This window comes from Poecile atricapillus, chromosome 2, assembly GCF_030490865.1.
Source record: "Poecile atricapillus isolate bPoeAtr1 chromosome 2, bPoeAtr1.hap1, whole genome shotgun sequence".
Classification (NCBI taxonomy): Eukaryota; Metazoa; Chordata; class Aves; order Passeriformes; family Paridae; genus Poecile; species Poecile atricapillus.
The window spans coordinates 50,656,840-50,677,085 of NC_081250.1; the positions used below are offsets into that span (position 1 = coordinate 50,656,840).

The 20,246-nt window shown below is 36.0% G+C and overlaps 1 protein-coding gene across 1 annotated transcript in view; it reads right to left on the reverse strand.

Annotated features, from left to right (window-relative positions):
* CNTNAP2 (contactin associated protein 2) overlaps positions 1 to 20,246 on the reverse strand; it is a 1,026,949-nt gene that overhangs the window by 651,029 nt on the left and 355,674 nt on the right. The gene's annotated exons all lie outside the window — the stretch shown is intronic.

A 20,246-nucleotide genomic window follows, 5' to 3' on the forward strand; every position in this document is an offset into this window, starting at 1 on the left:
AATCTGTTAAATCTGTCTTCAGTAGCATATGAACAGATTTTCAGTATTTTTCCTCTCTTTCTGTATTCTTTTGTTGGAAAGAATAATCTAGCCATTGGTATGACCTTTCCAGAATATCAATTTTGGCACAAACATTGTCCATGTTGGTTCTTTAGTAAAAGAAAAATCTTCCTTTTTAAAAGATTAATTTCAGATTCTCTCATCAATAACCTGTCCTGTACTGAATGCTCTATCTCAGCTTCAGGTTCAAAACGTCTCTCATAAATCAAATTCACTCAGTGAATGTTAATAAAAATATTTTTTACTATAGTCTGCCCCTTTAGTTGCTGATTTGCAACATGTGTATGGCTAGCTCAAAAAAAAAACCTTGAAAAAATCATTATTTCAATAAGAAAATATCTTGTCCTTGTAAGTAATCAATACCAACACATAATTCTAAATTACAAATCCCCCCACAATACACAATTGTATATTCTATTAGTGCATCCCTCAAGTAAGAACAGTACAACAGCTACATGAAGACCCATCCTATAACTAAAAGGTAATGGTTATCCAGCCTTAAAATCCTGAGTTCAGGTCTGTTTCTGTACAAGCCATCATAAGTAGAATTTTCTAGTCATCTTTCTAGACTCTTGCTTCTGTTTATGCTCTTGTGATACTTAAGAATATTAAAATTTCTCATTAATATTAGACTTTTAACCCAACATCATTCTACACTGTTAATTAAACTTCTTGCCCTTCAGGCCAAAAATGAGCCTTTTCCAATTAGTATTAGCAGATCACGTAGTCTTTTCTCAGATCAAAGGGTTATTTTGAAAGCTTCATATGGTTTCTTTGAATACAGCATTAGAAATTCCTCCTTAATGCTCTCCAATATCTTCCCAAAGGCTATCACATGTCTGCTGTAGTTTGAATAAGCTTTCCCTGTTGAATAAGGGTTGTTAGCATTTCAACGACCTAATCTCAACCAACTTCTTTGTTTCTCTAACTGAATGGCTGCTTTAGCTAATTTCTTTCAGAATAGATCTTGAATCTTCCATTCTTCTGTAATACTTTCAATTTATGTAGGACAATCAAGACTAAAATTATTACATAGAGGTCACAGTGCTTAGTGAAACAAGACATAAAAGAGAAGATTTCATCTAATGCAACAAACATAAGGCTCAGCTAAGAAACGTAATCCAAATAAATCTTTCTTTTCATAAACTTTATATCTAGTCCAATTACACAGTACAAACTCTGGTAGGCTTATCATTCAACAGCAACTAGCTTCAAGTTAGGAAGTTAACATAAGAACATTTCATTACAAAAAAAATTTAAAGTTGGAAATTTAGATTGCTTCAGGTAATATGCAATCTGTACACTTTAAAAGAAATGCTTTCAAGAATAACATAACCAATATTTTACATTCATTTTCCAGTAAAAGGACAGTGAACTCTAAAACTGGGAGATCCAAACAGATCCTGATCCAATCAGGACATTTCAGGACTTTAAATACCTCAACAATAACTTATTTTTTTTATATGTGAAAGCAGCTGTATAATGCTTCTTTATTCAAAATTCTATTTATCTTCTGCAAGATCCTCTTTAGGTCTACAGGCCTTTTGCTCTTTTTTCTTCTGTTTGCTAATATAACACCATAAGAATCTCAAGAGATACTACATCTGAAGTTACAGCAGGTTTATTTTGTTAGTCAGTCACAGTCTGCTGACAAAGTTTGACTTAATACCAATATTGATTTAATACCAGTAATAGCCATATATAGAGCACAGTACTTGCAGCAAGTCTCACTGTCCTCCCTACTCCCTCCCATACCATCAGTGAAGGCTCATTTTATGAAGATTACAGTGTAAATCTCTGGAAGTCATTTTTCAGGCCAATTATTTGGCTGGTAAAATGGGATTTCTGAGTAGGACTGTTTGATGCATTCTGGCTGTGATGTCTTAGTTCATTTAGTGTATAAAGGGTCTATCTAAAGGACATCAAGATAACCCTGACAAATAACTCCCACACACTATATCTTTCTCAGATTAAGATGACTAAAAGGCAGTAGTTCCACAAACTAGTGTTGGAAAACACAGAGAGTATATTAGCACCTAAAGAGTCACTAAAGACCAGACACAAAAGGCTTGCTTTTGGGGTGAGAGGAAGAAACAGGCTACAGGTTGAAGTATTTTTCCACAGTGCATAGCAGTTATGCTCCCTCTAATTTGGTTAACAGAAATGGACTTAAATTTAGCAGCCTTGTGGAGATACTTGATAGGCATAATGTCAATAGTGGCATTCAGCAGTGTACAAATTGATTTCCTACAATGACTCCAGCGATCAGATAACTTCAGAGAGACAAGAGTAAAATGAGAGGCTATGCGAGATGCACATTTCATTATCAGTGATAAAACATGAACTCTGACTCTTAGCATCATGATTTTGTTATTGTTGTACTTGCATCATTTTGTTTTCCTAAAGACTTGCATTTCAATATAGAAAAAATAATTTCATTTTTAGCTGAGTTGATTCTAGTCAAATATTGTGAACTGCTCAGTTCTACTCCCATATCACTTTCCTACAGCTTCAGTTATTGATGCAATTTCTGCTGCTAGGGATTTAATTTGTGGCTTTATAAGTCATCCTATACTCAGCAGATGAAACAATCCTAATGTAAGACTATATTTTCTTATCATCAAAAAGTGTTAGGTGATATAATAGCACAGAGACAACATCCTCTGCAGGTTAGACTCTGAAAGGAGCAGTTCAAACTACAGTCCACACTGTTCACTTGCCCGAGTAATGAGCGTACACGGATTATTACTGCATTACAAAAAACCCTAGTGCTACATAAACCAAGAATGATGGTTTGCAGATATGACAATGACACTAGTTACAATGACTACATGAGACAAAATCATATCAGGTCTCAGGGTCCTGTCACCTTAAGATGTGGAAGAGAGACACAGGATTTGTCATTAGAGAGGGAAAACCAATGTGGTCAGGTTTATATGCTCAGCTAAAAAACATCCAGCTTGGCTTTGCTTGAGGCTTTTTCAAACCTGTGGCACATGGAGACTGATTATTGAATTTTCCTTACCCTTTAAAGCAAGTATGTGAGATGGGAAGCATATCTACCCTTTTGAGCAGATGCACTGGTGCTGCCATGATTTGATGAGAGGCTGGCTGACAAGGGGATATGATAGGAAAATATCAGTCATGTCCTGATATGGGAAAACAGGCTATCGTTACTCAACAGCTCTGTGACTACATAGATGCAGAAGGTGAGCCAAATTCTAACACAACCTGCTCGCTATAGACCAAGGGAAAACTGGCTGTGATTGCTCGATGGAGACAGGGGAAGGCAAAGGCAATAGCATACAATGAAGAGTGAAAGCAGGATAGATTGATATGAAGAGCAGAGTGGGAAAAACAAATGATGCCTCTTTGTTTCTCACTTTCACAAGACCTTGTGTTTATAGCTAGGTGAAAAAATCTAAAAATTGCCTGGTCTTGTACTAAAAACTCCTGAAAGTTGCACTCCCCTTGTAACTTACTTTCAGCAATAGGCAGTCCTGCATAACCTGTAGTGAGTATCACAATATTTTTTTCTGCAATACATTTGTTACACACTAGTCACTTAATGGCTTCCTTAATGGCTAACCCCCAGACTAATTTCTTGAATCGGCCAAAAGATGCATAGTAAGCAATGCAAAAAATTACTGGAAGAAGGCAATGTCATGATTAAGGAAGATAAGTGCCACTCTGGAGACTATAGACTGCTTTTACATGTAAAGCTTAACTTCAGTACAAAGTTGAAGCTCATATTTGCATTCAAATATTCTTATTTGCATTTATCTCAAACTTCAGACCTCACAACTAAATTCTTATATAGCTTACCAAGAAAGCCTAATATGAAGATGTTTTTGTTTTTTTTAAGATAAAAGACAAAAGTAAGCACCATTTCTTGCAAAAAAACCTTAAAAATACCCATAAAACTTAAAAATATTGCCCATTAAATATAACAAAGACTTGCAGGTATAACAAATACTTGGGACATCCATCTTTACAAACACTACATTAGAAAACTGTATCTTCTATAAATGTATTTCTAAAATCCTCTATAATATTTATAATAGGATTTTTTTTGCTTTTCATGACAACATGTAGTTCTTTGGGCTCCAGCTTTCAACAGCAAGAAAAGGGACAATGCTAACTAGCAAAATACCACCAGGAGAATCTTTAGTACCAATAAGATTACACATTGTCTACTAACATCAAGTATTTTAATACTGTTAGAACAACTGAAATCCCTATTGCATCTCCTTGACCCTGCTGAGAGTCCTACAAGTATTCCCCTTAAGAAGTTTATGGATATTTACTTTTTCTGTCTCTCTGACACACTCTCAAAACATCAAAATATTTTCATGCTGAGCCATGCTCCATAATGAACCCTGTTCAGCATAATAATGGCATTATTTGAAAAAAAAAATGAAATAAAATTTATAGCAAGAAAGAAAGACCCTTTCAAGTATCACATTGAACCAATTACATATTAATATTTTCCTGCTTTACCCTTTAAATTCTTTAAGGTATCAGGGTCATTCTGATTAGTTACTGCTTAACTTAGTCCCTACAACTACATTTTGGAGCAGCTAAGGGCTGGTGGTTTTATGAAGTACTAACACTCAGTAAATATCCCCACAAAACTGAAAATTTTAATTTTCCTATTTGAAACTATTTCATTATAATTTAATATTGGAAGGCAGGAGATAAGAAAAGAATATGAGAGGTAGAAGTGTTCCCTGGTATTCAGGCCAGAAACACCAAGACACCAGAACAAAACTATTCACAAACCTCTTCTTGTGTGCTCCTTTCCCTGTGACTAAAAAAGGTATGTTTAAAAACTTCTGAAGGGTCAAAAAAACCCCAGAAAGTAACTGAAGTCTGTTCTTATCTTCAATGCAGAGAGAATACAGAAAAACTGAGAAAAGCCAATGAAAATTGCCATAAAAAATAAAGTTGGCAGCAAGCTGAATCCATTGCATTGTACTCAGGCATATTACACCCAATATAATTTGTTTTGGCAACAGAACAGTGGGAACAAACTAGGGGAAAGATAAAGGGCAGATTTTGCAGATATAAAGCTGTGGTTCTAGTATATGTAAGAACGCCTCTGAAGAAAACAAAGCAAAACAAAAAGTCAAACCAAACCAAACTAGAAGTCAAGTACAGCCAGATGAAGAAAAGGTGTCATCAGACAGATGCCTTGATCAGGAGGAAACAGTGAACATTGTTTACCTTTGAGAGTTTTACCATCCCTTGGTAAGTCAGGCATAGAATGGAATGTTATCCAGAAGAGGAAGTCATGAACTTCTCTTAAGCATCTCTTCAGAGAGAGCAAACTACCCACTTATTCTCTGCTGCTTCCAGGGAGTGGGCCAGTGTTGACACATGCAAATTTCCTACAGTGATGTACTTTAAAGCAGTAGTACATCAGTTTTATTTCTTTTTTTTTACCTTTATCAGTAATTTGATTGACTTTAACCTGTTTCTTGGTATGACATGGCATGTTTTCATGGGTTACTGTTAGGATAGAAATTTGATGTTCCTTTAGCTAATGCATCTCTTCAGCTTTTTGCATTCACTGTACTTAGATATGTATGTATGATAAGTAGGACAAGTCATTATATAGAATTACAGTCCTCAGATAAATATAACTTGTGTTCTCTAACTACAATATTAACGCTTATATTCCTTATTCAGAAATTAATTAGTCTTTAAATCTGATTTCAAGGACTAAGGTTTTTCAACCTTTAAATTGTGAAAACAGTACTTATTTGAATACGTTTAAATGACAGTAATTTTGGATTTTACTGCTCTTACAGCTATAGTTCTAGTAGGGGGAAGGGAGTTTGCACCATTATTTAAAAAAAACCTTCTCCAACGCATGGTATGTCAGAGGATTTACATCAGATATATTAATTCACCAGTTCTAATAAAAGAGCCAGAGATGCTAAGAATAGGCAGGTTATGTATTCATCTTCCCTTCCAGTCCCAAGATATTCCTTACACATATCAGGCAGTCTAAAGATAGGAAAAATATTGTATATGTGAGAGCTATGAATCAGTTTTTTATGTACTAAAACAAAAAATAAGTCACCTTTATCATGAAAACCTAGCTATAATATGAGCAGGATTTTAGCACCTTAGTGGCAACCTATATCAGGATAAATCGTGATACAGAAGTCCTGAAAAGGACACAGACTTTGTCTTATCAGCATGTCATTTTTGGGCAGAAACTGTTTTGTAGAGCTCTTGGTGTGCTTGGTGCTCAAAGGAATTCTATTCTGAAGTGACACAATATCTAAACTTTAGGTCTTCATATGTGAATGGAGCAGTATTTAATAGTTTTCTATAAACCTATCAGTGAAAATAATGATAGAACAATAAATCTGAAAGCCATTCAAACTAACATACCTGTCAGTAATTTCATGCTAAACAACAAAAGCAATAATAAAAGCACTTTACCAGGCACATACTTGAATGAAATATGGGAAAAAGATCTAATCAATAAGTTGTCTAGTAAGATCATCAAAAACAAACTCTTGTTATTGATTGATTTTACTCTCAGCTTTTTTTGGGGGGTAGTGGGGGGGTGTTTTTTGTTTGTTTTTTAACCTTAAACAGAGAGTGTGGACATGTCAGAAAGCTCTTACAGAGTTCAGCTTGAGACCTGTCATTAACATCTACTTTCACGCACAAGGAAGTATTTCTTGACAGGGTTACCCCTCCCTTCTCTCTCCTTAAGCTAAACACATTCAACTTTTTATTTTAAAACTGCACATAGAAAAGTTTTAGCTGTGTAGTATCTGCAGAATTCTCATGGTCTTGTCGTCTAACATGGTAGAATGTTGATATATTTTCTTTTTTCCCCAATACACTGTGAGAATTTGACCTCTGCCTTTATTATTTCAGTGTTAACAAAATATTAACCTAGTCCCTTACCTCTGCTGAAGAACCTCTGACCCATCTTTTTTGTTTCTAAACAAAAAAACAGTCTGAGTGTAGTTATCTTAATCTCTAAGTGTCAAAAGCCTTAAGTATATATTATAGTTACTCCCAAACAGAATTAATTTTCTCTAAGGAAATTTAACAACAGCACCATGTCAGCAGCTTTGCCTTATTTCTTTAAGCACTGGAACTTACTCAATTTATGAATATGAACACTTTATTGCTGTGAAAATGCTGCTTTAGAGAGGCACATCTTGAGTAGGTTTGTCTAACAGTGCTCTTCCTCTTCTCCACCCTCTTTTTCTGTCTTTCTGGCACTTTGGTAAAATCTGTGATGAATTAAAGAGGCTGGCTTGATGGGAATAGGAAAGTGTGTGTACAAAACTGTGCTTAGTTTCCAGTAAATCTATTACATGGAAAATAAAGCTAAAAAGATTTTTTATTTTTTTTTCAAATGACTCCATCTATCCTCAGCTGGCACCAACTTTTCCTACCTTAGCACTAAAATACTGTAACAAAGCTTGGGGAACAAAGTCATACATCAGAGTCTGATTGCATTTTCCTAAATATTTCAAAATCATTAAATAACTGAGGTCAAGTAATGAATTGAACAGAATATTTTTCCACTTCATCCAGTCAATGTCAATGTTTTGAAGTTTAAAAGGATTTTGCTTTGCAAACCTTTCTGTAAAAGCAATTAGCTGGATTTGGAAAAGAGTTTGTGTGTTATCTTTCTAGAAATACACAGTTTCCTATTTTTTTTTTTTAAATAACTTCCTTCCAGAATCTACTTAGTTTATAATCTAAGCAAGAAAATACACAAACTTCAGGATAATGGTGATTCACTGTATAAGCTTTCTTCTAGTATTTTCAGTGGCTGAACCTGAGAGTAACAAACCTATTATACTTCATAGTTTGCTGAATTTGCAAGACAGTCAGTGGAAAAAAAAAAAAAAAGTGAAAAACAGTTGGCAAAACAATTATTTTGACACTTCCTAAAACTTTGACAGTGCATCTAATCCTCCAAAGAGGAAGAATTTCTTCCTGTGGGTGGTCTCATTAGGATGAATCCACAGACAAATGCTCACCAAGCATTTCTTTAACTTTAACTAAGCAGGCTGGAAAACATGCTAATTGAAAAAAGCATTTAACAACCCAGCATCCAGTATAGCCAGTGACTTATGTGCCAGTATTTAAAAACAAAAATTATCATTTTCAGGTGATCATGACTGGTTAGGATAACACCAAGCACACTCAAACTAGTTTATACTATAGGCTTTATAGCTATAGCAGTAAAGACTTACTCCTCTGTTGTGGCATTTTGTGCTGAAGTCAAGTAGAGTTGGGAGGAATGGCTCCACACTAGGTTTTAAAGATCAATATGAACCAGTTTTGTCTGTAACTGCACAAATAAAAATCCTTTTATAGCTTTGTAAGTTCCTATGATGTTAATTTAGTTAAATTTATATATGTTAAAGCAATGTGATAGACACATTTGAGAGACTGGAAAGGAATTAAAGCAAGTTTTTCTCTATTTGTCTACAAGAAATTAGAGTTACAGCACTATTAATCCACTGCTTCACTTGAGCACATTTGTTGTATCTAATGCTGCTGTATTGCAATTTAGAAAACTTACACAGTTTATTTTTTATTTTCATTCACATTACTAAAACAGATTTCAATGAAGATTAACTCATAATCTACATGCATAAGAACATACATTATAAAAGGTAGTGAGAAATTCTATCAAAACTAAAATAACTATTTTCTAAAAAATTGTTATATAAAAACAATTTTTACAAATTCTGCCAAGAGTACAGCCTGTATGATGATATAAAAGCAGCACTGTTCAGGAATATGTTAAGCAGGTATCTGCTTTTATTTTACTTCATGCTTTCTTTTGAACTCAACAGAAATTAAGTTCCATCTAAAAAGTGGAAAGCTTCTTTATACGCCTATCTGAATAAGATCCATGTCAATAGGCAGTGTGCAACTCTATATCTTAAGGAGTTTGACTATCTTTTTAAAAAGTAAAAAATACATGGCAAGAAGAAAATTTCATAAATAGTACAATGGAGTGTTCTTAGCCCAATTCTAACTTTTTCATATTTTTTATGTCAATTTGTCACTCATGAAAGGTGTCAGATTAAGACCCCTCAGGCTGAAGTTATCTATACAGCCACAGACACACAGTACATCAGCAGCAGCATTGTCAAATTTCCCCATAAAATGAATTTGTCCTATCAAGCTGATCAGAGCTTATACACTGCAAAAGAAATTAGGGTGTTTTCTTCTTTTTACCAATTTTTTTTTTTTAATTTAATTTTTCAATACAAGAAAAAAAGAATGGAAAGCGATTTGCATAAAGGAAGGAGTCCACTTTCTAGCATTAAGGGGGCTTCAAATCCCATATATTTGGGGCTTAATTTTTTTTTTGGTAATCTTATTTGAGCAGCTGTGTGATTTTGAAGTCAGGCACTTGGCCTTAAATTGTCATCCTCCCATGATGCATTATTGCACCTTTTTTTCATAGCTCAGTCTCCAGTCTCCCTATTAAGCAAGTACTCATTCTCCAGGGACAACCAGAGGCTAAAAGTATAATTCCACATATGGACAAGCCCAAAAATATACATGGAAGTGAATGCTCATTGATTGAACCATCACTTGCTCCCAGGTAATTAACTTCATCTTACCAGAGACATAACACCAAATGAGCCAAGGGGCAAATGGGAGACAACTTTCACAAGCTATGCTTTGTTCATACCACACCTCCCAGGCAACAGAAGTAGTGCAGCAAATGGCCTTTGTTTCACCCAAATTTCAACAACAACGTCTTTCATGTGCTAACACATGAAACCCATCTATTCCACAAAGTACAGATGTTTACAGGACATATTATAGAGAAAAATAAAGCTGCCTACAACCATCTCCTAGCATAAGGATTTTAGTATTTGCAGTATGTAGCTGTCTCAGCCTAAGAGTTCTCCTGATAAGAGTACCTTTCAGTTTAATTAATAATTAATTTAAAAGGAAATAAATTAATTAACCATAAACATTTTTTAAAAATCCATCAAGTAAGCACCAGACTGAAGCACCACAGCTTTATGCAGTTTCATTTTTGCCAGGGCCAGGCAAAAAAAAGGCTGAGAACATTTCCTGTTTTACACTTGCATATCATTCAGCTGAAGTTTTTATTATCTGTCATATGGTACTGTACAAGGAATTTCAGTAAGGCCATTGTTCCTTTTTTTTGTGAATATGAACCAACACACTTGGATGTACTCTCTGACCATGTAAACTCAATTTTAAATGTTTACTTTTATTACTTTATTTCAACATTTGAAGTTGGGCACAGGAGTGTTTCATGGGTCAGAACTTAAATCACTTTTCATATGCACTATTAAAAGGAAAATGTAAACTATTGATGCTACCAATGGGGTTTGGCTTGAATTTAGAGCAAATATCTGAAGTTTCCTAATATTGATGGATATTCCGTAATGCATCTCACCACAGAAACTGAAGTCAGCTGTAAATTAAAAAGATAAATAAAAGCCATATGCATCAAATACAAGATATATTAGAGTTGATTTGCCTCTTCATTTTAACAGCTGGTTGGGAAAATCTCAGACATTATCCAGAATCCAAAGGGTGTAAGGAACTTCTGCATGTTGTTTAGTTCAGCTCCATCAGAACCTCTTTGGGCAACTATTTCTTGAGTTTCATGGTGAAAAATGTAGGAAGAAACTAAGGAAGCTCTTGACAGATCAGATCTTTGAGAGCTACATACAGAGATGTATTCATTAAATCATAGAATGGTTTGGATTAGAAGGGACCTTAAATATCACCTAGATCCAACTCCCCTGCTGTGAACCTTCCACTAGACCAGTTTGCTCAGAGCTCCATTCAACCCTGGCCTTAAGCAGATCCAAGGATGGGGCATTCATGTTTTCTCTGGGAAACCTGTTCAATTCCCTCACAGGAAAGAATTTTTTGCCATATCTGATCTAGACCTGCTCTCTCCATTCAAGGCCATTCCCCCTAATTATGTCACTACATGGTCTCCTAAAAGATCCCTCTCCATCTTTCTTGTAGGCTCTTTTCAGGTATTGAAAGGCTGCAATCAGGTCAGCCTGAAGCTTTCTCTTTTCCTGACAAACTCAAATATTTTAGTCTTGTCTCAAAAAAGATGTTCTCCATTCCCTTAACCATCTTTGTGGCCTTCTCTGGGCTCACTCCAGCCGGTCCATCTCGGGGACCCCAGAGCTGATGCAGCCCTGCAGGTGGGGTCTCAGCAGAGCAGAGTAAAGGGACAGAATCCCCTCCCTGGCCCTGCTGTCCACTCTGCTCTGGATGCAGCCCAGGACACGTTTGTCTCTCTGGGCTGGGAGTGCCTATGGCTGGGTCATGTCCAGCCTCCCAAACACCAGCACCCCCAGGTCCTTCTCCCCAGGGCTGCTCTCCATCTGTTCGTCCCCCAGCCTGTGTTAATAGCAGTGGTTGCTCTGCCGCAGGTGCCACACCTTTTTCTTCTATTAGGTAAGGCAAATACATTGCAGAAATCTTTTAACATAACAAAATATATAACAAAAAAATGACTAAGTAAAAGGCAAGACTCGTGCTTTGTAACATTACATTTTCTAATTTAACTTAAGGCAAATTAAATATATTTATCACTACTGTTTGGAGTATTTTTACATCTGTGGAGATCGCTGGAACTCCTATTTCTAGCCATACTTTTATCAAATTATATTAGCTACACTACCCTAGTGTGACCTTTTTATGCAATATATGATATAAAATAAAAAAAATCAGTATCTATCACCAATAAAAGTGCCCTAAAGCAGGCTTTTGGTCATATGCTGTCCTACTGCTATAAAAAGTCTCATAAATTACTTGATATATTCATACACTGTAGTCAAACAACAGGGCTGACAAGCCACAAGGAAATCATTACAGTTCATTTTACTTAGTCACATTCAGTAGACTTAATCTAGACATTAAAGTGTTTCTAGAAAGAACCTGTAAAAATATATAATATTTGAAAATTCACCTCTGCTTCTATCATCTAAGCATTTTTCAGGCTTCCTGGAGGGGATTAAGGGTGACCTAGATAACTGTGCTAGGAGTTTTAAGAGACTATTGATGCACTCAACGAAGATATGTTAGCCTAGATGTGATGCTGTGGAGCCATGACTATGACTATTGTCATAGCTGAGCTGATTAAGTACACCATGTAGTCTTTTGGGCTGGCTTAGGGACCTGGGCATTGCATTCATTGTGAGATCATGACATTCTTAGATATTTGAAAACCATCTGACAGCTAAAAAATGGATTTAGGGGTCTGACTTTAGATGTCTGTGTTTAAAATTGGATGGTTTACCATAAAGAGATAAGTAGTCCTGAGGCTAAAAACAACAGATTAGAAAACAGTCCTTTAGAATGGAAATGTTCTATCAGATTACATCTCTCATATGCTAACCCACCTTTTTTTTTTTTTTTTAATGGCCTATACAGAATCAAGGGGGGGCTGGGATGCTGTCTGATACCACAGCAGGAGGAATTTTGTCCTCTGTCTACCTGGCATACTCTGTAATAGATTAAAAAAAATTTTGCTTGTGCTTCTGGAGATAGCTAAACACAACTATAGAGTCTTTCAGTAAAAGAAATAGCACCTTAGATTGAAAATAACTTTCCATCTGATCCAATCAATTTCCAAATGCCAGCTTATTTTTAAAGATGTTATTGAAAGTTATAAGCAATCTCACAACCCCATGTTTCTGCTAAAAATAGTATAAAAGGTCTTTCTTCCTGCAAAAATATATGATTTAAAAGATTCTAAGCAAAAATATGTTTAGAAGGTCCTATAGGCAGTACATAGCTTCATATATAAAATAAATAATTCATTAGAGACACATAAATATCTATTCTTTGTTTGACCTTTTTTTGTTTTGTTTCATTTTTTTGGTTTTTGTTTTCAGAAAAGTCAGTAGTTTAAACTAGAATTACTGTTTAGCCCAGTTTGGTGTTAATCTTAGTATTCCAACATTTAAAAGGCTATCAGATCTTCTGACATTTCAATACAAATAGTCTGTGACTGTGACAGCATTTGGCAAAGATATATTTTACCACGATATTTCAGATAACCCCAAGTATGTTTCCCTAAATGCATTAAAAAATCTTCAGAGTTTCTTTTAAGAGATTCCACATGGAGAAGAGCAGAGGAGGAAACAGGCTTCATCAGGATAGCACTGATGCTTATCTTCAACTGATGCTTATCTTCAACTTTCTTTTTTTTAATTCAGGGTTTCTAAAAATTCATTTTCAGCAACTGTCTGAATTTTTAAAGGTGTCCTATCAAAACTTTATTGTATTTATTTGACATAATATGGAGGCTATTACATTAGATCTATAAGAGAATTTAGGTTTACTACAGCAATATAAATATGTTTCTGTATCCATACCCTTTCAGTCAGAGGCCCTCAGTGTATAGGTCAGTGATATCCACTTAGGGCTGAGACAAAGTGACTTAGTCAGGAGTTATGACTCCTCGTTCTCTCAATACACCCATAAAGGTGATATTGGCTATTGCAAGTGAATGGAGCAATCTTTGTCTTATAAAGTTAGGGGAGACAGGTACACAGAGGCAGACCATCCAGACAGGGTAAGGTATGATGAAATTAACAAAAGTCACATGGGAAATTCCAGGAGAAAAGGGTGTTTCTAGTAATAAATTACCTGGAGAATTAAAACCCAGTGAATATGACACTGGTAACCTTGAGACATTGCTAAGGAGACAGCAAGATACCAGACAAAATCCTTCCAGATGGGGTAAGTCAAGGAGTCATTAGATAGAAAACAACATTCCCAAAAGACTTATAAACACTAGTCAAAACTTTTGCACTGATTAATATATCAAACCACTTTGTCATGGTTAAATAGGTCTGCACAATATCTGATATTCTAGTAACAGCCCAGAAACAACAAATGTCAGGTCACAGACCATTCTAATCACATTTCATGTTTTCTAAATGTTCCCATAACTATGAAAAAGTATAATGTCATGTAAATGAAATTGGTTTAATAAAATAACATAATTCAATAAAGGTACTTAAGAAAAAGATAAAATGTCTAGGCCATTAACCTAGTAAATCTTTTTATGATGTAAGTTGCCAGTTAAGATCTTATGAAGTAAACTAAAAAAAGGAAAACGGCATTAAATATCGATCTCAAGAAGTGTTTCATATCATTGTACATTAATATTCAGTTTAGGATCGTGGAAATAAGTTACCTCTCAGGGGAAAAAGCAGTGACAGGTTTCACAAACCACATAATTCTCTCATGTCCTAACATAGCGGGTGTATGCTAGAATTTATTCCTCTTCAGTGGTAGTTGCTATACAAAAATCATTGTACTCTAAGATGTATGCACTAATTCCTTGGTTAGCTGAAAATGTTGCTCTGTAGAACAGGTGGAAGGGATTTGGGAATGTGCTAAGGATTGAAACATTTTCTTGGAATAATCTTACCAGAAAATGCATGTTAGTATGAACAGAAATTCTGAGCAGATGGCTTACAAATAATTTCAGCTAGGTAGAGCTGCGTATGATTTCCTTATATCTATCTAGTCATTAAATGTTACTTTAGGCCTGTCTGATGGTTGGTATTTCCAAAGGCACCCAAGAGTATGAAACATCTGAAGTCTTGCACAGCTTGAAAAAGTTAATTATCTAACTCACTTGAGCTTTTTCGCAATGACTTTTGGCTCAATCCTGTAGCAAAATATTCTGAAATACTGAGAGCTTGTTTTCCTGTAAAAGCTAAATCCACTGTGCTGTAGCAACTTCTTTCAATACCAAGGGGAGCCATGTAAATTCTCTTCATGTAAATGAAGAGAATATATTGCTCAAACAGTAGCTTATTCCTCAGTTCACAGAGAAATGCAAAGTTCATTCTACAGTTAATTCAGTGGATTCCTGCCTATTTCACCTAGAAAACAAAGAGAATCGGAAGTATCAGACCTTTTTTAAAAAAAGGGTTTAAAGCCAGTAGGTAAGTAGATATAAATTCCATTCCAAAAATCATGATTCATAGTGAAAACTATGTACTCACTCAATATCTTTTCAATAATAAAAATAATACCAAAGCAGATGTTATGCATAATACACTCTAAGTTTTATTAAAACTGAAAGAAAAACAACAATAATATCAGAAATACATAATGGCTTTCAATTGTAGCAGCAGCCACTTTGTCGAGGTCTAAATTTTCTGTAATAAAGCAAAAAATTTGCTTTCATTTACATCTTTGCAGCTCCACTAATGTTGACTGAGGCTGAAGATAAGAATCAGGTACAGAATATAATTTGGAGGTCGTGTGCGGAGAGTCTACACTCTACCTTTCCCCTTTTTTTTTTCCTCATAATTACCATCATATTTTTAGATTTATGGAAAATTTTTTATACTTTCTGATATCCTCTGGAAAAAAATGTGCAGTCTGCAGCTGGATAAACACATTATGTGATGGGTGAGTAACTGGCTGAGAGGTCGGGCACAAAGGGTAACAGTGAATGGGGTCACATCAGATTGGTTACCTGTTGCTAGTGGGGTTCAGCAGGGCTCTGTCCTCAGCCCTCTGCTCTTCAGTATCTTCATAAATTACTCAGACACAGGACTGGAAGGGACACTAAGCAAGTTCATAAATAACACAAAACTGAGAAGAGCTTTTGACTCCAATGAAGGCAGAGGCCCTGCTGAGAGACATGGACAAATTAGAGGGATAGGAAATCCTCAACTACATGAAGTTTATCAGAGGAAAGTGCTGGATTCTGTACTTGGGATGGAACAGCCTGGGATCTATGGACAGGCTGGGTGATGAAATGCTGGAAAGCAGCACTTCAGAAAGGGATCTTCTGGGGGTTCCTGTCTATGGAAAGATAGATATGAGCCAGCAGTGCCCTGGCTGCCTGGAGAGCCAACCATGTCCTGGGGTACATAAGGCAAAGCATCACCAGCTGGGCAAGGGAAGGGAGGGGATTTTCCCCGCTCTGCTCTGCACTGGGGAAGCCTTGCCTAGAGTGCTTGGGGCAGTTCTGGGTGCTACAATACAAGCAAGATATGAAGGTAGCAGAGAATGTTCAAAGGAGAGCAATTGAGATGGTGAAAGGCCTTGAGAGGAAATGTTACAAGGAGTGGCTGAGGTCACTTGCTGTGTTCAGCACAGAAAAGACTGGGGGGAGACCTCATTGCAGCCTACAACTTTCTTGTGAGGGGAAGAGGGTGCCAGATGCTGATCTGTGCTCTGTGGTGGCCAGTGACAGGACCCAAGGGAATAGATTGAAGTTGTGTCAGGGTTAGGTTGGATGCTAGAAAAAGGTGGTCAGGCACTGGAACAGGCTGCCCAGGGAAGAGGAACTTACAGAGTTCAAGAAGTGTTTGGACAATATTCTGGGCCATATGGTGTGGCTCTTGGGGATGGGGCTGTGCAGGACCAGGAGCTGGACTCTATGACCCTTGTGGGTCCCTTCAAACACAGTTTGTTCTCTGATTATGTGACCTTGATATCCCCAAGAATAAAATGATGAGATGGATGAGAGCTGACAGCAACTTCTACTAGAGTAATCAAATTTTAGAAGACAATGCTTCCTAAGATCTCTCAATTCTAGCAAGGATCTTCCAATTTCCTGTAGGAACGATTTCAATGTTAGACATACTGAGGCTCTGCCACTGATGCATATAATTTGAATTTCAACACTTCAGATCATGTCAGCATTTTCTTATAGGTATAGAGCATATTTGCATTATGCTTAACATGAGAAATTTATATCATCAATATCTGAGTTATCAAATAGAAAAAGTATTATATGTAGAATCATGTCTGGTATGTCTTCATTAGGCAAAGAGATAGCATTGATACAGACAGGTTTTGATCAAACCAAAATGATCATCTATACCAAAACAAAGATTTTTTTAATTTTTTTTTTCTTTTTTGTGTACATGAAACACCCCAGTGGATTGATTTATAAAGGGAAACCTCATGACCTATCAAAATTAGAATCTCAGACTACAAGAGTGAAGGTAGGAGAGGTGATCAAAATTCTCTAGTTGCTAGGCATTTTATAGAAAGAGGCCACATTCACTCATCTTATTAAAATTCATGAAAATTGAAAATATCCAAAAGCCCAGGAGGGGTGGGGTCACAAAATCTATTTCACAGAACTGGGAAGCTTACTCTAAATTCACCTTGAAAGCACTTTCCCCATCACAGACTTCCTGAGAGCCTTTTGATTTCTTTCCTACTTAGTAGGTAATTATAGAACTTCTTTTCCTCCCTGACTAACGCATGCAGAAAGAGTTCACTTCAGCCTTTTATGCAGATTATAATGGTTTGTTCTGGACTAGATCTCTATTGCAAATTATTTCTCCTTTGCTCTCTCTCCAATTCGTCTATTTAGCTTTATTTTTATTTCCCTTTCTCACATCTCATCCTCTGTGTCAATTGATATCATAACTACTTTAGTATTAAATATTGCTGTACTTTGCACTTCTCTTTTCCTCTTTTAATTTGCTTTTGCATTTATTTTAAATTTACTGCTGTCAGAAAACGATGGCATTCAGGCATAGGGATAATGAGAGAGGAATTTTAAACAAAGGCTGTGTAGTGTGTTTCTCTTGTGGATAAATCTCTTGAAAGATACAAATCCAAAGGTAAAGAATAAATTATTTCTAAAAATATTTCTAAGGGCACCAGAATCACGAGATTTTTAAGATCACCACAGTAATTTCAGTCAGGAAGAACTGATTTTATGAGTTTAAAGTGCCCATGATAGATACTTGGCTTATGTAGTCAAGTCTGGTCCTAACATCTACCACTGCTTTTAATTTATTGCACAAACTGACACTAAATGGGAGATTTGATGGGAAATCCACACCATTCTGTTTTCACATCGGGGAAGTCTGTCTATTTGTAACTACTACTACAATAGGAACACATAATTTCTCCATGCTCAGGCACCTCCCCTGTTTTGAGAACATATTAAGATGAATATTTATTAATGACTAATAAACTGTGATTCCAAGATAAAACCAAAGTTGAGACACCATTTAACCACCAAAGCAATACTGTTTTAGGCAATCTAGAATTAAAGTCAAGAACCATGGCCTTTTTATTTTTTTGGTAACAGCCCACTTTTACTCTTAAAAAAAGCAAGGATAAGGTAGCATTTATTTTTTAATCTGTTTTTCTAATATTGGGTAAAAATTGTGGGACATGAACAATAGCAGTATTGCAGCAGCCAGCTTGATAAAATATATCCAAAGACAGCATTCCAAATAAAAGCAGCAGACCTGCATGGCTTATCACACTCTTTTTCAAGTTATGTCAATGGTCAATAACAGACCAATAGTATTCCCCCAAATGCATCAAGCATATATAAGTGTGAATAAAAAGAAACAGGAAATGTTATTGCATGAAGAAGCTATCAATATTTTTGTATTAAATGATGGTATAAGAATTGCTACAAAGCCCTCTTTTGGAAAGCTGGTCTGCTTTGGAAACAAGCAATCACAGCTGTGACTAAATCAACCAAACTAGGCATCACCAAAAGTTATTAAGAACATATTTTTCCTCAGCTTAACTATCCTGCTTTATATATTATTCACTCAGCCATCTGCAAAGCTCTCTCCCATTCTTGGCGATTTCAACAGTAGTTGTGGGAGAAGATTTTATACATTTAGAGTAGATATATAAGAATATTTATAGCATTTAGTGTTTACAGTAAGTGGCCTTAAAAGAGAAATTTTTATATTCATCAAGCTTAAGCACAAGTTGTCCCCTACCCTGATGAATAACATTCATATCCAAGTTCTAAGAAATCTAAGCCAAAATTCAATATTTTTTCTCTTCAAGGTTGTCAACCTCCCCAGCCTTAAATTCTCCCTCTTTCAGAAACCTATCTGGCACATGGAGGAGATTTTTTTCAATAAATCAATAGTGTAATAAAAAATGACTGTTTCTACGCACTCCACATATTAACTGAGTTTCTCTTATACAGATAAAATAATTCACCTTATGCTCCATATTTGACATTCACTTTTAATAACAGACCTAAATAAAAGAAGCACCTGGCAAAAATGTGAATCTAAAATATCATTTTGCTAAATCTTGTCTGCTTTGGCATAATAGCTAACCACTTAATTTGGTTTCAGAAAGAATAACATTTTGCTGTATTCAAAGTATACTTTTGAAAAAGAATACCATCTGAAAGAAATTCTGTGAGTATAGGCATGTTAAGTAATAGCTATCATTTTTTTGTCAGCAAAATGGAAGGCTAGTGTTTTCAGCAAGAATGAAATTAGCAGTTTATCCAGAAAAATGTAAAAACCAAAGCCAAATTATATGCTTTTTTCTAAAATTATTATAGCATAAATATCCCTTGTCATGGTTTAACCCCAGCCAGCAGCTAAGCACCACACAGCTGTTCACTCACTCCCCCACGGTGGGATGAGGGAGAGAACAGGAAAAGTGAGAAAACTCATGGGTTGAGATACAGCCACTTTCATAAGTAAAGCAAAAGCCACATTCATGCAAAGTCATAAAGGACCTCATTCACCACTTCCCATGGGCAGGCAGCTGTCTGGCCATCCCAAGGGAAACAGGACTCCCCATGTAACAGTGACTTGGGACAACTAATGTCATCCCCCTTCCTCCTTCCCCCAGTATTACATGCTGAGCATGACTCCATATGGTAAGGGAAATCCCAGTGGTCAGTTGGAGACAGCTGCCCTGGCTGTGCCCCCTTACAGTTTCTTATGCACCCACAGCCTACTTGCTGGAAAAGGGTGAGAAGTAGAAAAGGCCTTCAGGCTGTGCAAGCACTGCTCAGCAGTAAGGAAGACATCCCTAAATCAACAACACTCTTTCCAGCACAAATCCAAAACACATTCCCATACTAGGTACTGTGAAGAATATTCTCCCAGTCCCAGCTAAAGCAAACACATCCCTGAAGCACCTATATGGAAAACAATACATACATGATAAAATTGCTCTCCAACACATGTATATGCATGGAAAAAATTACCTTCCAAAATTTTAACAGGAAAATTTCCAAAGCTGCTATTCTTTCTTACTCCATTAAGTTAGTTAAAAGGAAAAAGGAGGCAAAGCATAAGAGATCCATTGAGCAATACCAGCAACCAAAAAATATTTGCATGTTCTGCTAAACACAATCATCCCAAAATGGGTTTGCTAATCTG